This window comes from Phoxinus phoxinus (assembly GCF_949152265.1).
Source record: "Phoxinus phoxinus genome assembly, chromosome: 9".
NCBI lineage: Eukaryota > Metazoa > Chordata > Actinopteri > Cypriniformes > Leuciscidae > Phoxinus > Phoxinus phoxinus.
Window position 1 is genome coordinate 25324601 of NC_136884.1, and position 24647 is coordinate 25349247.

The window sequence follows — 24647 nt, forward strand, 5'->3', positions numbered from 1 at the left end:
TTCTAGTCTGGTTTCCTTAAAGTTTTTCACCTATTTAGAACCGATGTGTGCAGTGTACTGCTGTGAAGTGTGCCTCATTTGAAATAGCTCAATGAGCATGGGTGCCGTTGTTGTGCGGGCTGAGTTTGTACTGTTTGTTCTACTCTAAAGTGGTGTGCCTTTGCTCACGTGTGGTATTGAAACCAAGGCCTGGTCAAACTGGTAAATTGGTGGCCCACCCACCCATGGCTTGTTCCTATGTTAAGTGATGGATTTGTGTGTTATTTATTGACAACCAAAAGCGACTCATTGTTTTACTGAAACAAAAAAAATAAAGATTGTATTTTTTTACTTTGCTAAGCCAAGCCTGGGGGTACTTCTTTGTGAACTAGTCCCCTTGCACTTACCAGTCATTTGCAGGGGGTGGCGTAGTCAACACCGCTATAGCCAGCAGGGGCTACAATAATAAGAATAATAAGTTGAATAATAAGTTCCAAACTTTGTTGATATCTAAAAAACCAAGCTTTCTGTAAGATTTTGTTTGGACGCAGTCCCAGATTTTCCATTAGATGCAGCAAAATTCCACTGGGACACAGTACAGTAGAGTTTTTCGCTCTCAAATATTACACACACACACACAAAAGTTGTTATAAACTTTACATAAGGGATGTTTTGTCGTATACAACACAATTTAGTCATTTTCTTTTGTGACTCTTCAAACATTTGCCGCAATATTTATGTTTTGTTTGTATTAGTAGACAGAGGACTACTAACAAACAACAGAAACAAACTTTCTCTTTGGAGCTCAGTCTTGCAGCATAGAAGTAAAAACATTTTAAATATAGAACAAGAGCGGAGGGCTTTTGGTAACTGGCTGTGCTATGGACCACCTTAGTAAGACCCTGTTCAGTAGGTTAAAGAGAGAGAGTGGGGAAGCTGAGGGGTAGGGAGAGTATGATAGAAAGAGTGGGGATAAGAGGTCTGATAAACAATATGGTAAAACAAATGTAAAAACAACAGCAAACAATGTGACATGGTTTATGTCATCCCAAACTCTGTAGCCTGTAATATCCCACTGCACATGCGGTTGCAGAACTCCTCGTAGCTCCAATGTATCGGTAGCCGGAGGACTACGTCACACGTGTTAGCTTCTGAGAATTTGCGGTCTGTGTGTATAAAGTCAAGGATTGGCTGGTTCTTGAATCCCAGTGGGGCAACTCCTCCAGCCCGGAAGCAAAGGACAAGACCTCTTGCAGAGCAAGGTTTTTACTTTGATCCACTTGCATTTCTCCACCTGTGGCAAATAAGGTAAATATCTTAAATAAAAATACCCCAAACTAGATATTTGCTATATAGCTTTGCTTACTATTGACATCATACCTTCCACATCTAGCAAGAAATCACGGAACCAGGCATAGATTCTAATTTCATTGTGCCTGCGGTTGATTCCCTCCTCTGCGAAGTGTGGGCTGAAGACATCAATGAGGTCCTTGGCAGTTAGCGGGGTCCTCTTTGGCCAGGGACAGATACCTAAGATGTTTAGGATTTGCCTTCAATGCGGCATGCAACCCTAAACATCCCAGACCATCACAAAACCTACAGAGTATAACAATGAGATAATTATTTTAAAATGTCACAATTTAAGTTCACCTTACTTCATCTAAAAACTCCTACATTCAAGACAGCACAATGGATGCAATGCTCATTAATATGACATTTTTCACTCAACTGTTCCATTGCAGCATTAAGTCATCCCTCCAGGTAAAACTTTGCTGCACACTGGACAACTGTCTCCCTGTCTTGAAGAGTCCGACACTGAATGTTTAATGACCCAAGGAGAGAAAGGCTATTTGAAGCCTCTTCTAAAGCCTCCTCAATTGTTATGGCATCTTGGATCTAAAAATGAAAAGTTCTTAGTAACATATCAACTTACTTAAGCAAAAACTGTGAATTATCCAGGACTTAGCATCAGCATTAACAAAAACACATGCCTTCTGCAGCTGGCTCCTGAACTCCTCATCAACAATTTCTGTCAGGTCCATCTTCTGTAGCCTCACCCACAACAAGACTGAACAGTCGTGGGGCAAAAAAGTAGGGTGCAACGCCACCATGGATCAGGCAGATACTGATCAATTTGTAATCCCCTTTTGTGAGATAGCTGAAAAAAAAGCAAATAGAAAAAAGTTTCAAATAGACATTTGTATTCACATTTGTTAAAATTTCATTGTTGACATATTTCCAACATGGTTTGGACCCTTGAATAAATGTGAACATAACTAAATGCAAACACCACTCCCAGTGGGCTCAAACAGGCATCTAGCGAATGCACGTCGTGCAGAGCCATAAATGTCATCTCTGCATGCATTAATCATATTTGACGAGTATCGATTCTCCGAATTAATTTTGCTTGTGAGCTCTGTGAGGATCTCTATGGCATGTTGCCTGAAGGGGAGCAAATATTATAAATATTCAGTAGTGAATCAACTTTACTGAGGTATAACATTTGTGAGAAGGTTGTAAGGAATCACTAGAAGATAATTAAATGAGTAGGGGAAGCGGCTTACTTGATGTTTACTGATGAGTCTATTTGCTCAATGAGGTCCTCGTCTGGCCATTCATCCACGTTTGGTTCAGGATTTGGGGCGTTCAAATGTATTTCCTGTATTTCAGACAGTAAATTATTTCAGTAATCTTCAAATAACAGAGCTTGCATCAAGTGGAGGTAAGCTGCGACTTCGAAATCATAAAGGTCCATTATTATCTTTTACGGTAAGACTGTTTTGTAGAGCAACAGTAATACATAACTGACTGTATTAGCACTACACACAACCATAATAGGATTGTTTTTTCAACTCAAGGAAACAACACAATGAATGACTTACTTCCACCTCCTCTCCTTCCAACCACTGAACAAATAACGTGCAAGGTGTATTCAAGGTATGTTCTTCAAGGGTTCCAGTCATAGTGCTTGATAGCCTTGTGCCTTGGCATGCTCAACCAGAATATTTCACTGGCTGAATCGTCATTGCCAGCGTAATCCATAAGGTTCTGTTTAAGAAAAACAAAACAAAAAACACAGGTAACAGGAAAAACATACACAAATTTAGCCAATATATAGAGGTTCACGTACAGTGTCAGTAAAAAGTTTGGACACACTTTCCCATTCCATTGAAATTGAGAACAAATTGAGAAATAACATGCTTGTTAATCTTTAGATCTGAGAGTACAGTAGTAAACACCTGCAATGAATGTGTAGGTAGGAACCTCCATGACTTCATGGAACCATCGCAATATTTGAGTTGGATTCTGAAGCCATTTAACACTAGAACTACCGGAATTCCACAACTACTAGAACGACCATAGCGGTCATTCTGACCGTTCATACTTTGATGTTCATATGGCCGTACTGAACGTAATTTTTGTCATGTCATATCTACATTTGAACCTTTTGTTTAAGTTTTTCAATGAAGCACAAAAGAAAGATTGCCCCGACAGGTCCTGCCTCTCTGTGAGGAAAGTTTTGCGTCAAACATATTTTTTTCACCGCACTCACCACGTGAATAGACGTGCAAAAAAGTTAGGAAACGTCAAAGCTTCATGCCGTTTAGTAGCTACAGCCCTGTTTGTAAATAAGTTAAATAATCAATACAAAATCTACAAATATGATCTACAATGTTCCGATAGGTAGCCTAATAATAAAGATCTGGACAAAATTTTAATTCAAATACAAATGAATGTGAAAATGTATTTTCCAGCCTAATTGATAAATATTTTCTTATTTCCTTTGTACAATAAAAACAAATCATATGATACAATAACAAAAACACTACCTATATACATTTGAATACATTGTAAAAACGTTCATGGACACGTATGCAGCACAATACAATACACACAAAAACAGGCTAAGAAAAAACATGAACATTAGCTAAACAAGAAAACAAACTGCTTTAGAACGATTAGTTTCAGTGAACAAAAAATATTAACGAACAAAAATTAGGTTAACACGTTTTCCTCAAGTGGGCTCAATTGAACGGCGCAAACACTGACACTGCGCTTACGCACAGTCCACACAGGTAAACAGCTCCCACACACTACTTTGTGACATTTGGCTCATGTCTCCTTGGTTTTATTTTAGTTTGCAGTCCCTCCTTACTTGGCACTGCCTTCTCTCCATCTGCGTCTGCTCCTGACCGGGTCCTGGCTCTCGCACCACCAGTTGTGTGGCTTTTGATTTCATGTGGTCAGAGCGAGTTCGCTCGCCAGTCACGTGATGAAGTCTCTCCGTGAACCTTGCTCATTTATGCACTTATTGTACAATATAATATGCTATGCAACGGGGACACTCATTACCAATGGCGGGAAATGTAGCGGACTTATGATATATCTATAATGCGTGCGGTCAAAATGACCGCCATGGCCATTCTAGGTAGAAATAGTCAGAACTGTTTTGTGGTTTGTGATTTTAATAAAATAACAGTGTCAGAATCAAATATACACATATTTAGGAAAAATCAGAGTCCTACAGCCACATTGATTTTATTTTAACAAAGTTATTACACTGTACATTTTAAAAACGGTCAAAATGACCGCCTTGGAAGTTCTAGTGTTAAAGGTTCAGGGCACAGACGTCCGCGTCTTTCCATTAAGGCCTTGTGGAAACATAACAACACAGCTTTGATAATCATCAAAGAAGTACTGGTGAGATTTATATGCAGTCCCAAAAAGCTGTCAGTGGGTGGTAAGCAATGGGAGATTCGCAAGCTCTCAATTCCATTCAAATTTGATTTCGATTCCCGATTCGACTCAATGAATATGGATTTAATACAAATCCTATAATTGTAAAAAAAGAACAGTGAACATACGATTACAAGTGGTTAATTAATAAAAAGAAATTAAGACAAGCCTGTATATTAAACTCTTTTTATTTTAGGTACACTGGGGTACATTAAAACAGAACCCAACTTTATTTTACATGTAGCGCTCCCCTCAGTATGTATATTGATGAGGGCAGGGCTTTTGGGTTCTTTAAAGATATTTATCAAATGTGTCTTAACCCTGATTAACTCAGTTTTAAATGTTATCTTGGATCTCTCTTTTAAAGTACACACATGAAATGTTTTCTAACCTACCTATGAATTCACCTTTCTTAAGTTATAGTTTTAATAAAGATTTTTAACCATATGTGTCTCTCAGAATAAAATGATAAACTCTGTCCAGGTAGCTTAAGTAATAAAGTAACACAACACAAGGTGTTAGAAAAATATATCTCAATTATTTACTCAATAAAGAAATTATTATCTCCAATGAAGTAATACAATTAAATAAGAAAATAAAATACAGATATGATTGTTCTGTTTTAAACCTTCAACATAAAATGTCCCTCTTTTTAAAGGAAAATACTGTCAATACTGTACCATATATAAATGCACAGAAAACAATTTAAATCCTATTAACCTTCAACTGGATTAATTCAGAAAACATAAATGAACCAACTTCAACATCACTTAAACCAACATACTTTGTGGGCCCACACACACCTTAAAGCAATCTAAAGCCGGCAACCAAATTAATATTAAACCAAAATACCATAGCAGGCCTGATGCGGTGCTTGTGTTCGTTGTGGCCCAAAACGTAATGGCCGTTTCACTCGTCAGCGAGCAAACAAAATTAAGGATACCTTGAGTTAATGTTTCTGTCCAGTTCTTTCTCCAACAGTCACAGGAGAAGGCTCAACATCCGATCAGCGTTTCAACACGAACTCCGTTGGTTTCTCTTTTCTCCACGTTTCCAGTAAAACTCCCGAGAGAAGTCCTGGTTGCTCCAAGCTCTGTCTGAGTCTCTTTCTGTCTTCAGGTCGAAAGCAGCAGATAAACCCCTCGAACTGACTTAGGTAAAGTTGGTTTTATATTCGCACATTCACACTTTTTTGCTTAAAAAGTGTCTCAATAACATATGCAATAAAGCATATATTTGCAAAATAAAAGCAGCTACATGATCTTTAGGACAAGGATGGTGAACTACAACATTTTCCACAATCGATCAAAATGGGCAAGTATTGTTTTAATGGCATACAAACTTGCGAATGTTCACTGAATGTCCAATGTAGTGCGGTGAACAAGATAGGGACCGTCTAAAAAGTTGTCTTTTTTTTTCATTGTGTGCAAACAGACAACTACATTTTTGCAAACTACAGATGTACCAGCAAATATCTCTCACATTGTGTGTTCTAATGCTATTGATTGTACTTTAGCAACAATAAAAAGTGCATTATAATGATTGTATTTAGGAAACCTGCCTCACTGTACATAATTTACATAAGTACTTTTTAGAATAAAATTACATTAATTCACCAAAGGGATTTTTTACTATCCGAAGTTTGTAGCATGTTCCCAGTGACCAGTCTGACTTACTACAGGTGATATTTTTTACAAAAACTCCCTTACTGTACGTACAATTGACAAATATGTTTTTTTTTAAATTACAGTAATTCACAGTAAGTTTTTTTTTCGTGTTCAAAAGGCTGTAGTGCTTTCCTACGGACCAGACTGACTTACTACAGGTGAAATTTTGACAATACCTCACTTACTGTACAATTATCAAATATGTTTATGTAATAAACATATTTTTATTGCATATGTTTGTGAAATAAACTGTAATTCACCTATAGTGATTTTTTTTTAATATTCCAAAGGTTGTAGTACTTTCCTAGTGAAAGGACTGACTTACTACAGGTGAAATTGTGACAATACCTCGCTTACTGTACGTACAATTATCAAATATGTTTATGAAAGAATTACTGTAATTCACCGTAAGTATTTTTTCATGTTCCAAAGGTTGTAGTACTTTCCTAGTGACCCGACTGACTTACTACAGGTGACATTTTGACAATACCACCCTTACTGTACGTACAATTGACAAATAAGTTTATGAAAAAATTACTGTAATTCATTGTAAGTATTTTTTCGTGTTTCAAAGGTTGTAGTACTTTCCTAGTGACCAGACTGACTTACTACAGGTCAAATTGACAATACCTCCCTTACTGTACAATCATCAAATGTTTATGTAATACACATTATTACATGTTTATTACATATGTTTATGTAATAAACTGTAATTCGCCTATAATGGGTTTTTTTTTATATTCCAAAGGTTGTAGTACTTTCCTAGTGATTAGACTGACTTACTACAGTTTAAATATTGCCAATATCGGCCTTACTGTAAGTACCCTACATACATATTATTATGAAAAATTACTGTAATTTCAGCTTCCATGTTCCAAAGGTTATAGTATGTTCCTAGTGATCACTCTACTCAATTCATTTTGATAAATGTTTTAGATAAAAGTAAGTATTAGAACTGCTGTTCCTTGTACAACACATTTCTTTCATTGATTAAAATAACGGTAAAGATTTTAGCTTAATCATATTTTCAACATTATAAATAAGCAACACCCTTAGTGTAATGATTCAAGTTTAGCTTTTGTTATGAAGTCCCGAAGAAGTGGATTCTAGAATCCACTGCTGCTTCAATGTATATCTAATGAGTGATTTTAATCAAGGTGTTTATCAATAGTTTTCCTTCTAAATATCAAATGAGTTGAATGACTTCTCTAGGCTTATGAGATTTTACTTTGTTATAGAAATTACCAGTGTGATTATCGAAAATGTTATTTAATGTATCCTTTAAATGTCTGTATTTGATATCTGAGGTGTGACTGAAGGGTCTGGCCCATGCCAGGAATGCAGTAACAGTGCTTGCTCATTTAGCCCGGATTCCAGAGATGAAATATGGACTTCTTTAACAGGTGTTACTACATCCATCTGCTTTTCTAGGGTACCCTGATAGCAATGGTCTCAGCAGGGGTCATTGAAGTCTATAGTTGAGAGACCATTTCTTAGTTAAAGTCTTTACTTTACAGTTGATTTAAAGTGTTCTCTCCTTGAGAGAAAGAACATGTTATCTTGATGTTTTGAGAAGACTCTCCTGTTTATTGTTAAAGCCTGGCCAAATCCAATCTTGAAGAAACTGTGTCTGTGTGTGTTAGTATTCTTGGTTACAGGTTAAGGAACAAGTGGAAATATAGCTGCAAGCAGCGATACAGGGCCAAGCCCCTGAAGCAGCAGCAAGAGCAGGAAGAGTAAAAACAGCAGAAATTGAACATACATGAAAAAACAGCTGGTTCAGAAGTACAGGTGAAAATTAACTCAAAATGAACAGAAGTTCAGATGAGAATGAACACATAATGAACAAGACAAACTTATAGCAACTCAAAATGATACATTTTTATATACATTTGCTGCATGTTGGTATTTATTGAGTTCCTTCACATATAGACACCATATCTGGAAAAGAAGCAACTTTACCACCACTTAAGGCCACAGTACCTCTTGCGGTCTGGGCATGTGCCACACAGGATTCGAACCCACAACCAGAATGGTTCGGGGATCGTGGTACGTGGTTTAGCAGCTTGTGCCACTCAGTTGACACTGTCTTACTAAACTGCCGAGGAGAGGCTTCAATGTAAGAATGAGAACACAAAAGCATGTTAACCAGATTAGCAAGCTAAATTAGCTTAATGCTAATGTAGCTTATGGTTAGCCTGAATGTTTGTGTACTGTATGTACAGTAAGGGAGTTATTGGCAAAATTTCACCTGTAGTAAGTCAGTCAGGTCATTAGGAAAGCACTACGCCCTTAGGAACACGAAAAAATACTTTAGGTGAATTACAGTAATTTTTCACAAACATTTGTCAATTGTACGTACAGTAAGGGTGGTATTGTCACAATTTGACCTGTAGTAAGTCAGTCTGGTCACTAGGAAAGTACTACAACCTTTGAAACGCGAAAAAATACTTACAGTGAATTACAGTAATTTTTTCATAAACATATTTGTCAATTGTACGTACAGTAAGGGAGGTATTGTCAATTTGACCTGTAGTAAGTCAATCTGGTCACTAGGAAAGTACTACAACCTTTGGAACATGAAAAAATCCATTTGGTGAATTACTGTAAGTTTTACATAAAAATATTTGCGTACTGTATGTAGAATACACAAAAGTAAACTAAAGCAGTCTAGGTGAATACGCATCAAATATCAAACCTAAAACTATGTTTACCCTGTTTGGCAACTTTTTTTTTGAAAACTTGACTATGTTCGTGGCGCTGTCCACGTATGTGGTACTGAAGGTCATGATCCAGTCTGAACCTTGAGTAAATTTGGTTTTATATTCATATATTCACCGAGATGTACAGATTCAATATCTCGTGAGCTGAATATTGTTCCTACACAAATAACATTGTTTCAATATTTTAATCTTCCTCAAAACGAGCTTTCCTTCAGGTTTGCACTTTGCAGATGGTCCCTTCTTAGAAGCCTGCGCATAGAGATCAATGTATTTTGTCCACTGCGAAGGAAAGATCGTTTTGAGGAAAAATAGGTTGTAGCTTCTGGTGTTATATGTGTAGTTATATGTGATAGGTGTTTTGTGTAGCAACAACGTTTAGTTCACGAGTTATTGAACGCGGAAGTCCGCAAATGTGCGAATATAAAACCAACTTTACCTAAGTCTCGAACTGTTCAACTGAGGGAGTCCAACTTTAACTAGAAAATAACCGTTCACTTGTAATGAACGGACTCCAGCCTATATATCAAGGTGGCTAATCGCTAGCATTAGCAGTTCACAAAAGTAAACAGTGTCCGAACTTCGTGTAGAAATTCCTCCCGTTACTCAATATGCAGCGTGTCCTGGTTGTCGTGGAAACAATCATAAAACACAATTTACACACTAGTTTGTGCACTACTAATTCACAAATTAACTCAGAAAACCTCTGTGTCACGCTCACTCTTCTGCTTCACTCTCCTGCCTCGTCGGTGCTGAACAGAAAACAAAACAAAAACCCCGCCCTGACGGCCAATCGCTATTAACCCCATACATGCTGGTTTAAACAGTTTTTAGAAATACATTATCTTTTACATAAAACAATAAACCTATAATAATTTTTAAACTGCTTTTAACATTTTTATAATAACTTTTTGAATGAATTTCAACCTTTTCAAATCACACTATTTATATGCTCTGACTATTAAATGATAGACCTATTACAAGTATCACTTATAACCAAATGCTTTTTTAACCGGGTTACATACAAATGCATAAATTTGAATAGACAGGATTTTGATGCAAGATGAAAAATGTATGCTGAAAATTGGACAAGTCAGAACATATGCCTTGATCAAACAGGATCAGGTTATTTAAGATAAAAATAAAAAAAAAATCTCACAGCATTAGCTGTAACATGAACACTGAAGGAAAACTATTACTGGCTTTTGGGCAGTGACGGACTGGCCATTGGGCAATGTGGGCAAATGCCACTGCGGCCGCCTAGTCTCATCACTTGTTGTGGCCGCATCACAAACAAATAAATAGGCTAAATAAAGCGAGGAAGCGGCCGCCTATTGGCGCAATGGCTGCAAGCGGCAGCACCACCAGCGGCTCGCTCGCCGCTCATCACAACTTGTGGCGCACAACCATATAAAAAGGCTAAATAAATAAATAAAGCGGAGATGCGGCCGCCTTTTGGTGGATTGGCCACCCGCAACCGGCAGCACAGCCAGCGGCTCGCTCGGCGCTCATCACAACTATATAAAAAGGCTAAATAAATAAATAAAGTATAATATATGAACTGACAAAATGTAAAAATGTGTAGGCCTACCTTGAATGCAATGTAAGTCGCTTTGGATAAAAGCGTCTGCCAAATGCATAAATGTAAATGTAAATAAAATAATAATAAATTAAGCGGAGCTGCAGGCGGCCACAAAAAAACAAGAAAAAAAGCAAACAAACAAACACCCTGGCCTATCTCTGAAAAATAATAGTCCTATGAACTAAATAATAATAATGACTTTTTATTTCTATTTTTCCTGTGAAGTACAAATAGCCTAAATGTATGTAATCTCTCTATTTATAAGGTATTTTGAATTTAAATTAAAATGGACTCCCTCATAATGCAAATGCCTCATTCCATTTGATGAAGATGCAACAGTTGAACATTTCCAGTCTGAGTTGTGCAGTCTGGCCCTCCACTGGAACACTATTAAAAAGTCCCCTCTCAGTGAGTACACAACCAGAGAGTCACAGTCTCTTACCTCTGAGGAAGAAGACAATCAGGAGGACATGGAGGAAATTTATCTAGTTAGCAAAAGATGCACAGCCTGCAGGAACTGTGCTGTGTGTTGCTACTTCCTCCTCCAGCAGCTGAAGTTTTTTTCACATGCATACCACAAAATACAGTTGGCCTACACATTTTTGTTGACCCTGTCCTGCACACAAGTGGCATGTGAAAGAAGCTTCTCGACACTGAAGTTCATCAAGAGTCGTCTAAGGAGCAGAATGCGAGAGGAAAATTTGGAAGCCTTCATGTTGATGGCAACAGAGAAGGAGATCCTCATGAGACTGGATACAGATGATGTGATTGACAGAGTGGCAGAGAAAAGCAAATTATTGCGCAACCTGCTACTGTAACCACATGAAGGTAAAACATTTATTTTTCATGTCTTGGTTAAGCTATTATTGGAGTGTGTTGTTTGTGTAATGTTTTGTTTCTTTGTTGGTTGCAGATGACTTGAGAAGACAAATGTGGCCTCTCTGCTAAAATTGCCAGGGCCTCTTTTTGGTGCCAGTCCGCCACTGGCTGCTTTTGGGTTATGGATAAATAAATATGGAAAAAATCTATTCTTGGCCTTTGAGAATCGATTTTGAATCGACAACATTTTAAAAAACGATTATTCGAAAAATCAATTTCTTTGCCCAGAGGCCAGTCCTCAGTAATGCTGAGCCGAAACTTAAGACATCAGTGAACTTTCCTTGCCTCTTGTCCAGCTCACTGATAAATCCCCCTAAAGGATCAAATTTACTTACATTCAATCTCCTCTCTTCCATCATCTGTGCAGCTTCCTCTCTACGCTCCAAAGCCAGCCTCTGTGCTTCCTAATAAAAGAGAAGTGTATTACAGCCAGAGTTTGCTTAAAATACACTGTATTACAGTTAAACCCAAATTTACAGCCCAACTATAAATCTAAGATGGAATGGTGTCTATCCAGTAAACATAACCTCTTCATTATCTCCCTCACCTAAAAGATACGTTTAACCAAAAGGTAGTAAAACCAAAAGTAAATCTCTTAGTAAAACAAATGGTTTTGCATCATTTTGGACTTGCCCTCTCTTGGTCCCTTTGTCTGTCTCTGTTGAGGGCCTCCAGGCATTCTATGTCCTGGCTTCTCCTTAGTGCTCGTGTCTGTTATACAGTCTTTATAGCAAGACACATAACAAATTATGTGGCAACACAGACTTACGCCCGTTTCACACATACTCCGTTTGCAGTGCGTTTGCGGTGCGTATTTTTTTCCGTACCCATGTTAACAGGTTAGAGCTTTCGCACTGCACGCAGATGCAGTCCGGCGATCCGTTCCAGTTGCGGTGCGTATACAGCAGTGCAGAGATCGTTTCCGCACCGAGTCTATTTTTGCTGTGCTGCACGCGCTGAATTAAAGTGACAGCACATGTTTCGTGGTCAAAATGAACACAAATTGACATGAAAATGTAGTAATTTAATCATAAATGCACTTGATTAAATTGAATGTAGTAATCTCACCATAAATGCATTTAATTAAATACTACTATTTTTCACAGTATCTTTTTACTTAATAATTATTTCAACAAGATCATAATGAACGACACTCGTCTCATTCGTGGAGGTGGAAAAGCAAGTTCTTTGTGACATGCAAGATTTATTGTATAAGGATTTAAATTATGCAAAAGAAAAAGGTATGAGTCTGCCGTTTTTGTCAATTTTAAGTTTTAATTTAAAATGTCTGCTATTTTAATATACAAGTAAGGTTAAATATGTTACCACTTGTTTAAGCAACATATTATATAATCTATATAGAAGTAATGCATTGAATAACACGTTGTTTAAATTGTGTTTAAAAGTGAATACACCTATTAAAGAGTGTATATGTGTACAAAGAGAATCGCAATGCTGACAACTTTCTTTTGTTAAATAAAAGTTGCTGATAACTTTGAAATACAATTTGAAATACAAATAGTGTGAGACTGTGAGTAAATGTGTTTGTGGTACAGCCGCGGATCAGTTGCGCACTGCAAACTCACGCAGCATATGTGAAAGCACTATAGCGCGTGCTGCTCCCGTACTGCATACGCACCGCAACACGCACCGCATACGCACTGCACACGGAGTATGTGTGAAACGGGCGTTAGACCCAAAATTAAGTGCAGTGTGGCATTTCTGCACTGGATATGCCCAAAGCAAACTATAAAGTTCGAATGATTGCATATATACATTTATTAAATTAACATATATGAAACTAACTTCCACTATCTGTTCAAAAGATGGAACCTCTGGAACTTGCCCTCTGGCCTCTGCCAGCAGTGTGTCCTGAATTAAGGGGAAACAAATAAAATCACGAAGGCATACACAACACAAGAGTACGTTTCATTAAAAAAAAGATCCCCATAAAGAGTTGTGAACACCTGAGAAAATTATAAATCTGTTAAATTGGAACCAAAACATTGTATGCTTTTAAGGAAAAGTTTTAACCTCAGTCACCCTCCCTTGTGACTTGGAGGCTAATCTTCATCGCCTCCTTTTAAATCATGATTGGAACAGATTTGTGATTCCAAATAGTGACAATTTATCAAAAGTTCATCTTACCACCACAAACACACAGTCTGAATCCACACCACTGACATCATTATGCACCTGACGAGACAATCTGCTTGAGCTATTTCTAATCCGCTGTGCAGTGCTTAAGGGCATCCTTCCTGGTGATAGGGAAACATGTCTTTCTTCTGTGGGGGGCTGCATACGGCTGTTGTCAGGTGACAGAGAGTCTAACAGTCTCGGCATGGTAGAAGGAGGGGGATTTGGCGTTTCAAGTGAGGGTGGCTGGTTGGGCACAGTAACAGGAGGTTGGTCCTCACCCTGTGGGTATAAATGACAGGTAAGTAGTATTGCATACCAACGTCCAAATAAAGTTCAAGTTTATTGTCAAGAATAGCAAAACAAACTTGTGTGTGTGTGTGTGTGTGGGTGTGTGTGTGTGGGTGTGTGGGTGGGTGGGTGTGAGTGGGTGTGTTATGAGGGCGAAGAGTCACAGTTCAGCGCATTTAAGGGAAGGGCTAAGAGTTAAGAGGGAGGAGAATTCAACTTCCTGACAGCCTGGTGGATGAAGCTGTTAGTTCTTCAGTCTGGTAGTTCGGGCCAGCAGGCTCCAAAACCTCCTCCCAGATGGCAGAAGACTAAAGAAACTGTGTGAGGGGTGGGTCGGATAACCCACTATGCTTATAGCTTTTCTGCCTAAACAGGGATTTTGTAAATTACATAATGCTACATCTATACAAAATTGGTTACCTTGATTCTGGCAAAAACCGCAGACCTATTCAATTCAAGGCATCCTTTTATGTCACGTGGTGTGATGCCAGGCAAATTCAGGACGATGATGTTGTGCTGGGCATCCATCCGAAAGAGCTCGAATGGCCTATCACCAAGCCCTGGGAAAACACGCCTTATTTCACTGACAAACTCCTCCTCTGTCTGGTCCACAGGAACATACAGATTTACAATCCCCTGGCTCTCTGCAATTAAAATAAAAAATAAAATAACACTTAACAATCCTGTGTCACAACACCTATGGCCAAGTCAAACGCTGATTAAAAAACAACAACAATACAGCTAGCTAGTGAACTTTTTAAAACTGGCTAAAGTTTTCTACAACTTAACTCCTTATCTGTCAAACTCTCTTTTTTCGCAGAACATGAAAATGCATTATCCAAGCTTATGGTTGTAATTCAAGAATGTGTTGGAATACAGACGGTTGGTCTTGTTTGAAAGAAGACACTTGGCAGATTATTGTGTTCATAATAAATTACGATAATACTTACGTCGAGTAACTGGTCGATTGTTTCCCTCATCTATGAATCCCACGTGTACCCTTAACGTCCGTGGGGTGTGGACTACCCTCCTCCTTGGCGGCCTTGGATTTGTCTAATTTCTGAACTCTCGCAACCTACAAGTACAAAAATCACACAAAATAGGACATTTTGTTTTAGAATATCGTTATTGTCAACGCAGTAACCCTTCAGTTATGCTCACATGATTGACATTTCTTTTAGCAACAGCCAGATGTCTTGCAAAAAAGTGATCGTCCGTCAAAAACTAAAATGCCCTGGGAGTGCGTGCAGCATGTTCAATGAATTAATATAATTTACTGCTAGGTTATACATAAAATAAACTAATTATCTCTCTTGCAACTATACTTTACTTGACACCAAATTACCTTTCAACAAGACTGCCTTCTTGGTCCTCGTTTCCCATAATTGCTTGCCCTATCAATCTATCAAAATTAGCATTTATTTGAGATCTTAAACTTAAGAGACGTGATCTGTACCTCTGATCCGACATGTCTTGTAGAACAGGCTGAGCTCTGATCTTACTCCACGATGACCTATTAGCTAGCTAATGTGCTCGGTTTATGCAGAACAAGTTTTCCCATCATCCTGTTGGTTCGGTGGGGTTTCCCAGTCTCACGTAAATGTCACGTCAAACATTTAATTTGCACGCAATAATATGGTTGTTATTTTTGCTATATATTATACCTATTATAAAACATCACATTCCACTTTAGTTAATTAAAATATTATACGATGTCTATCATATTAAACCAAAGGTCTAGAAACGCATTGATGAAATCTTTATAAATGAAGTAGATCAGTAACACTTCACAATAAGGTTCATTAGTTTACATTAGTTCATATATTAACTAACATGAACTAACCATGAGCAATACATTTGTTACTGTATTTGTTAATCAGTGATAACGTTAGTAAATAACAAATAATAAAAAATGCAGTTAGTGCAGTTCATTATTAGTTCTTGCTAATTAATGTAGTTAACTAACGTTAGCTCATGGACCTTATTGTACAGTGTTACCATTGAATCTGTCATGAAACTGCTCCGAGACTCGAAGGTGAGATTCAAATGCAGCTTTATTTATGGGCAATCCAAAGGCGTAATCCAAAGTACAGGTAATGGGTCAAAACACAGGTAGGCAGTCCAAACAAACAAGCAAAGCAAAACAAAACAAAACAGTAAGGATGGCTGACGCGAAACAGTCGTTCCGAAGCTTTGCGAGATCCCGAAGCGCAGATGTTTCGAAACACTGATCCGAAGCGTGATTCAAAACACCCACATGTCACGTGACTATGGCCAAACGAAGCCTCGAAGTGTTTCACTAAGTGTTTCATCAGGTATGATCCATCGAATCAGCGTTTGATTGACACGGTCGGGAACAGACCACACAATCGCACATCTGTATAAAAGTGAAATCGACGCATATTGACCTCGTGGGTTTTTGTGAGAGGAGTTTGGTTTTGAGATAGCGGATTTTTGGTGATATAGTGACAGTGCGATTTGATTAGTATAGGCTATTTAGGCTTACATTTAAATTTACACAACACATTGACTGATAGGCTAGAGACAGACAGAGTATACATATAGTGACACATTAATAGATACATAGATATAAATATATATAGACAGCTATGAATGAATGAATACATTTTCTTTTTCTTTTCTTTTCTTTTTCCTCTTCAGAACATGATCATCATTAGTAACAGAACATATTTTAACAAAAAATAATAAGAACAAAATCTCAGCATGTTCAAAAGAAAAGAAAAAATATAGAAAAAAAAGAGAAGGAAGAAGCTAACTTATATTTGCCTTCCCCTTTTACACATCTAGCTTTGAAACGGCTACTGTTTACTCTTTACAAAATATCATAATTTATCCTTATTGAAAAAAAAACGTAATCATTTGAAGTACATTTATCTGAAAATAAATCACACAATACAATTATAAAATGAGAGAGAGAAACAACAAAAAAATAATATATATAACAATAACAATAATTTAAATATATATAAAATGGCAAGAAACAGACTGTATGGTAATTCAAATCAACCTCTTGAAGAGGAAATGAGACATTTGTCCCAAGTCCACCTTAATTCATATACTTTTCTAATATAGACATTTTAAACCTTCTTTTGAATTGCACAATATGTTTACTTTCCTTAATTGTTACAGATAAATTATTCCACGGCCCTACCCCATTGACAGATATGCACATGCTTTTGAGTGTAGTGCGTGCCATTGATTGAGAGAGATTTCCTCTCCTTCTTAAATTGTATCTACTATCTCTTTCCTTAAACCATTTTTGAATATTACTAGGGAGTACTTTGTTTTTAGCTTTGTACATAATTTGTGTGGTCTTAAGATCTACTATGTCTTTAAATTTTAATGTTTGCAATGTTAAAAATAAATAATTTGTATGTACATAATAGCCAACATTGCAGACTATTCTAATTGCCTTTTTCTGCATAGTGCATATCGTCTTAAGGGTGGTTTTATAGGTATTGCCCCACACTTCTGTACAGTAGTACAAATAAGGAAGAAAAAGCGTGCAGTATAAAATATACATTGCATCTCGGTTCAATGTGTCTCACTTTACAAAATATACCATTGATCTTTGCCAATTTAGAACTAATATAGTTGACTTGTGGTTTCCAGCTTAGCTTATGATCAATTATTACTCCTAAAAAGGAGTTTTCATAGACTCTTTCTAATCTGGTGTTATCACACAGTATTTCAATAGTTAAATCTTCAGGAATTCTACGTTTCCCAAAGATCATAAATTTAGTTTTCTTTATATTAAGAGATAATTTGTTTAAATCAAACCACAATTTAAGCTTAGCTAACTCTTCAGAGACAATCTTTAATAGATGTTGGAGATTCTCTCCTTCACAAAATATATTTGTATCATCTGCAAAGATTACAAATTTCAACAAATCGGAAGTTTTGACAATATAATTTATGTATAATATAAATAATTTTGGTCCTAGAATTGAACCTTGTGGTACACCATATATTGTATTTTGGAGCTTCGACTTTTCCTCCCCCATTTGCACATATTGTTTTATGTTCTGAATAGCTTTTTATCCAATTTAGCCCTATTCCCCTAATTCCATACATTTCCAATTTTGAAGCAAAATATGATGATCTATTGTATCAAAGGTCTTTTTAAGGTAAATAAATACACCTATAGCAAACTTCTTGTCATCAATACTAGTTGTTAATTCTTCCACCAGGTCAATTAGAGCCAGAGATGTAGAATGATTTGATCTAAAACCATATTGACTATCAGTTAAGATCCCATATTTATCAATAAAACTATCCAATCTGATGGAGAATATCTTCTCCAGAATTTTAGAGAATTGGGGAAGCAGTGAAATTGGCCTATAGTTAGTGTAAAGATTCTGTTCACCAGCTTTAAAGATAAGGACAACTTTAGCTATTTTCATATTTGTGGGAAAAGAACCCAATTTCAGAGAGAGATTGGAAATATATACTATGGGATCTACTATTACTGCAATTAATTGTTTAATTAAAAACATATCAATATCATTACAGTCTCTTGATGTTTTATTCTTAAAGTTATTAACAATATCAAGTACTTTGGTTTTATCAGTATCTCTCAAAAAAATTGTTGCTGGATTACTTTCTTCAAAAAATTGTAGGACATCGCCCTCTTGTGGAGGTATTATCTCATCAGCCAAATTAGGGCCTACGTTCACAAAAAATCAATTGAAGCCAGCCACGACTTCATCCATGTTTTTAATTATTTTACCATTATCAATAACTTAGTTTGGAAATCCAATACTTGTTGTTATCCTTCTAATAATTGAATTTAAGGTGTTCCACGTACCATTTATATTGTTTTTATTAGTTTCCAGCAATCTACTATAATAGTCTTTTTTACATTTTCTTAAGATAGCTGTTAATTTATTTTTATATGTCTTATATTTAATTTGTTTCTCTTCAGTTCTATGCTTAAAGTCTTTATATACAGTTTTTTTTTGCAAGCGTTCATCAGACCCCTTGTAACCCAGGGTTTATATGGGCGTTTAGATGTTATCTCTGATTGCTGGATTGGACAATATTTATAATACAAAGTCAAAAAGGTATTTAGAAATGAGTTATAGGCTAAGTCAACATCCCCTTCTTCATACACACTCTTCCAGTCTTGAGCTAACAAGTCATTTTTTTTATTTATTCAGGGTGTGATCTGTTCTTAATCTCCTCTGTATATTTATTTTGCTGGTATCTAAATTATAGTGTTTGCATTCATGGACTACAAATATTGGCAGATGGTCAGTGATATAATTTATTAACAATCCACTTTCTAAATTACTACTCATGTTATTTGTAAAGATAGTATCTATTACTGTTGCTGAGTGGGTGGTAATTCTGGTCGGTTTGGTTATACATGGATATAGGCCTGTACTGTACATTACGTTGCTGAGTGGGTGGTAATTCTGGTCGGTTTGGTTATACATGGATATAGGCCTGTACTGTACATTACGTCTATAAACTCTTCTATTGCAGGTGATTTACTCGGATTTAAAAAATCTATATTTTAAGCCCCACAGAAATAAGCAACCTTCTGCTTGGCATTCAAAACCATGGCCTCAAACACTTCTTTAAAGCTTTCAATGCCAGAGTTGGGTGCTCTATAAACACAACTAACGATAACATTCTTCATATTACCCATATCGATTTCCACCGTTAAACACTCACAAATGTCATCAATAACAGTCGTCATACTTTCAACAATCATATGCTTTAACCTATTATCCACAAACATTGCAACTCCCCCACCTCTTTTGTTTACTCTATTCACAAAATGTAATTGATAGCCTTCTAGTTCAAGGTGAATCCCTTTGTCATGACTGAGCCAACTCTCAGAAATAGCAACTATATTAAATAGCATGGTATTATGTTGCAAATAGTCTCTGATCTTATCAAAGTTTGCATATAGACTCCTGCTGTTAAAATGTACAATTGATATACCATTCTCCAAGTTTAATTTTTCCTTAAATTGGTGTTCAGTATAATAAAAACAATTTCTAGTAACTTGGTCAAAAAAATTACTTTCCGGGTCTATATCTCGTTCCTGCATAGTAATTGTTCAATGTGATAGCACACATTCTTCCCAATCTCACACATCCTGATCGATGCACATACACACCAATGAAAGTGATAATAGAGCAATTCATCCAAGAGAAATCCAACAACAACAAAAATAGTTGTAGAAGTTGTAATATTAAGTTCCGACAGGTAGGCATATTGTAGGAAAGTGGGTTCAATATAAGTCTCTGAAACATAAAGAAAGGCACTTGGAAAAACAGTAAGTCAACCATCAGTCTCAACCAAAAAGGGAAAAAAAATACCTTCATAATTTATAGTAGGGTTGTTCCAAGTAAGTGCTAGATCAATAGATAGATACATATATAGATAGATCAAAGATACATATATAAATACATAGATAGATTATATCTAGATACATATCTAGATACATAGATAGTTTATAGAAACATAGATTATAGATACATATCTAAATACATAGATTATAGACACATATAACTAATTACATAGATATATTATAGATACATATCTAGATGCATATAGATAGATACATAGATAGATAGATAGATAGATAGATAGATAGATAGATAGATAGATAGATAGATTTGGATAGATAGATAAAATGGAGGCTCCCCAGAAGAGGTGGTACATCTGTGGTGTGGGAGCATTTTCATTTAGAAACCCCAAATAAAGTGTGATGTGTATTGTGATTGGCAGCTCGCCTACTGCAACAATACATAATCCATAATGCGCCATTTTGCAGGGTGCAGAGGATGGCATTCCCCCTGTACCTAGGCCTGCTACTGACACTGCTGGGCCATCTAAGCAAGGTATGCATTGTTTGAAACATAATTATAATTTAAATAGTATTGCAAACTTTTGGGACCAATCACAACTGCCAATCATGTTAAAAATAGCTTCAATGTGAATATAATATAATATAATATTGTGTGAATATACATTTTATAGATCTACATATGAGTACCCAATATACTGCCAGTGACGACATAATTTTGGTTTTCCTAATTGTTGTAGTTTTACATTCCATTAAATTTTTCTCTGCATACTGAGCATAAACGTTCATAACCTAAATTTGTTTAGAAAGGTTTCCAAATAATGAACCAGTAGGCTACTTTTAATAGCTGTGCACTATTTAAAGCTGTATTTTTTCAATGTATTTGTCTGAAAGTATGTTTTATCTTCTCTTTTAAAAGGCAGACAGAGGGAATTGGATGAGGCTCTTCTAAACATGGTGGTGAAGGATCTGCAGCCCTTCACCATCGTGGAGGATGAGGGATTCAGGGCCTTTGAACAAGCTTGATCCAAGCTATGTCCTCCCATCCCGGAAGGTGCTTAAAGCAATGGTCAGCGAAAGGTACGACAAAGCCAAGGAGAAGACAATGGAGGACCTACAAAAGGCAGAATTTGTTAGCCTTACGGCTGACATGTGGTCCTCCATTAATATGGACGTATATCTTGGTGTGACTTGCCATTACATAACTCCAGAGGCAAAAATGGCAACTGTTGTACTGGGTGTAAGGAGGTTTTACCAAACCCACACAGCCCAGCATATCATGGAGGCTAAAGCCTTGCTAATGGCTGAGTGGGGAATAACCTCCATGGTTCAGTGCATGGTGACTGCAACGCATCCAACATGGTCCTAAGCACCCATTTACTCCACCTTCGCCGTGTCCCATGTTTTGCTCATAATTTAAATTTGATTGTGACAAAGGCCATAGATGAAACCCCAGTCCTCAATGAAATACGCCAGAAGGCCAGAAAGATAGTGGGGTTGTTCAGATCCAGCTGCAAAGCAAAGGACAAGCTTGTGGAGATGCAGGGCTTGATGGGAAGACCAACTCTGAAACTGATACAGGAGGTTGAGACGAGATGGAACAGCACATTCGACATGCTACAACGCTTGTATGATCAACGTGAACCAGTGGCTGCTGCACTTTCCAACTTAAACAATGATACTGCTCGCCTGACAAACAATCATTGTCACTACTGCAACCATTCAAACTCGCAACAACAGAGATGTCAGAGAAAAAGAGAGTGTCTACTTCAAAGCTAATACCACTGTACAGGATGTTGCAGCACAAGCTTGCACAGAAAAAAGGAAATGCAACGCAGGAATCAACTGTACAATTAGGTAGGCCACAATGACCATACTACCCATGTAATTGGCCATAACTGTCATATTATTGTCATTATTATATTTTTTTCCCTCCGGTTTTGGCTCATAGGCTCACATCTGCAAGAAGGTCTGCAGTCCAGATGTGGAGGTTATGAGAGTTTTAGAGCCTTGGCACTGGCTACGCTGCTGGACCCAAGGTTAAAAAAATGTGGCATTTGGAAATGCTGCCAAAGCCCAGGTCGCTGAAAAGCACATGACACTGGAGTGTGCTTCACTGATGCGTTCATGTGTATTTGCCCAGAACTCATGATCCACTAACTTACTGGAAAGAGAGAGCAGTAATCTTTCCTCATTTCACGAGTTCACACTTACAAATAAGTCAGATGGAATAAATGGTATGCATATTTGGCGTGCTGTCCGAGGAGAGGGCTCCGGGCTCGGTATTCGGCCCGAACCCAGAGTACTCCCCCCGTATTGCTGGTTTAGGAAGTAACCAGGCGAGTGTGAGGAGACGGGTGGTGGAGGGATGCTGAAAAACTGTCGAGGAACGTTGGTGAGTCAAATGAGTATGTATATAGGTCTCCACTCATGCTGATTGGATAGAAATGTTGATTACTGATTGTTGACAGCTGGTTGGAATGATGTGATAATTGGATCAATTATTTGAACGTGCTCCTCCCAAACTTTGTTTATAAAACATCATTTGTATGTCTTAGCTAAAAAATATATTTGCATGCCAGCAACAAGTGTCCCTTGTGAGAGGATTTTTTCAAAGGCTGGAGAAATTATCTGTAAAAAAAAGAAGTAGGCTAAGTCCTTCCATAGCAGAGAAATTATTATTTTTGAATAAAAATCTCTAAAAAAGTGAGACATTGTGGCTTGAGAGACGGGTGTCGGATTGATTCGAAGCCTCGAAACAATATGGCCCATTTGGTTCAGCTGTTTCATTGCTTCACGAAGCCTCGATCTGCCCACCACTACAAAACAGGCCACGGAACAGGCAAGAAATCCAAAAACCAAGCGACAGGAAACCAGGGAAAATGCTCAGAGATGCAGTGTGACACAAACTAAACTTTGCAGTGAGTGAATGAGTGAACAAGGTATAAATAGGCTGAAACTAACAGGGTAATGAGACACAGGTGAATGCAATCAGTGATGATGAGTCCGGGGAGTGAGTTATGGGAAATGTAGTTTGTGAGGGAGTGAATAATAGTCTGATGTGGAGTGCCCTCTGGTGGCTCTCAAGGGCACTCCATCTGGTGACCGTAACAGAATCTATATAAATGAATGTATTACTAATCATATGTTATATGATGGACACATCTACAAAAGAAAGCTATTCTTAATAAATTATTTTTAAATTGTAGCCTAATACTTGTCTTTTTATATATTGTATGAATAATTAACTGGTGATCAATATGCCAGAGGACAGAATAACAAAGAGAGTTCAACTGGTATAAAACACACAATTACCCTTTTAATAAGGAACTCCATACCACATCCAGAAACATATTTACAAATACGCTAATGTGCAATAGAGTCAACATCACACAAACACTAGCTAAACCTATGTAATTGACAGAAATGGCCAACTAGTTTACAGTGGCTTGTACCAAAACACAGTACTTATAAATACTGTTAAAAAAATGTGTCACAAAACTAGACATTTTATCAGAGTCTATGGATGAACGACAGACTGCAGGAACATAATTGTTATCTGAACAAGGTCAACATCCATGCCATCACTGGAGACATCCAGAGGATCCACCAAGCATTGGAGTTGATGAACATCACCTTCATTTAGATTGAGCAGGCTTTCAGGAACATAAATGGCATCTCTCCATAGAAGATCAACATTTTGGTACTCAGGTGTGGCCATGGCTCTCAAGGACCTGTTCTGCATCCGCAGGCATGCTCGGACAAACAGCTGTACTGGAGTGCTAAATCCCTCAGTGCGCAGGCCATTATTATTCTAGCGATGGCGGAAAACTCGGAGATGCCTGTTTATTCTCGGGAGGTAAACATACTGCAAAGCCCACATGTGCAGTTCATTGTCTGGATCAATGATCACCTCCGACTCCAGGAATGTAAAGAGGCCATGGTACACATTGATCATGCCAGTCCAAAGATCACCCCAAAACCTCTCAATCCTCTGATTATGTGTACTTTGACATCTGAGAACACTTCTGGTGCCCACTTTATGGAAGACATTCATGAAGAGACACATCAACGTTCTCTCCACCATAATCACAACACACTTGTGACGGCACACCATACTGGGTGACTGCTGTGTTGAAATGTTGCAAGACTGTACTGCTCCGATTGTTGTTGGATGCAACAAGGAAAACCACAAGCCGGCTGTAGCCATCAATTGATCCATGAACCACAATTCGCCACATTTGAAAACAAAATATGTTTTATGTTTTATATTACCAGGCAGCTTCCTATTCACCTTATTTTCCACGACAACA

General features: G+C 37.4%; 2 long non-coding RNA genes across 2 annotated transcripts; both read right to left on the reverse strand.

The window, feature by feature from the left end:
* Nucleotides 1–426: 426 nt before the first annotated feature.
* LOC307004384 lies at nt 427–1841 on the reverse strand. Its single transcript, XR_013799021.1, has 3 exons — nt 1709–1841; nt 1360–1575; nt 427–1273 (listed from the first exon to the last, which is right to left on the reverse strand). It is a non-coding gene; the product is annotated as an uncharacterized lncRNA (long non-coding RNA).
* A 135-nt stretch (nt 1842–1976) lies between these two features.
* LOC307004088 lies at nt 1977–11962 on the reverse strand. The gene is made up of 4 exons (XR_013798908.1): nt 11900–11962; nt 2862–3027; nt 2544–2638; nt 1977–2137 (listed from the first exon to the last, which is right to left on the reverse strand). It is a non-coding gene; the product is annotated as an uncharacterized lncRNA (long non-coding RNA).
* Nucleotides 11963–24647: the final 12685 nt, after the last annotated feature.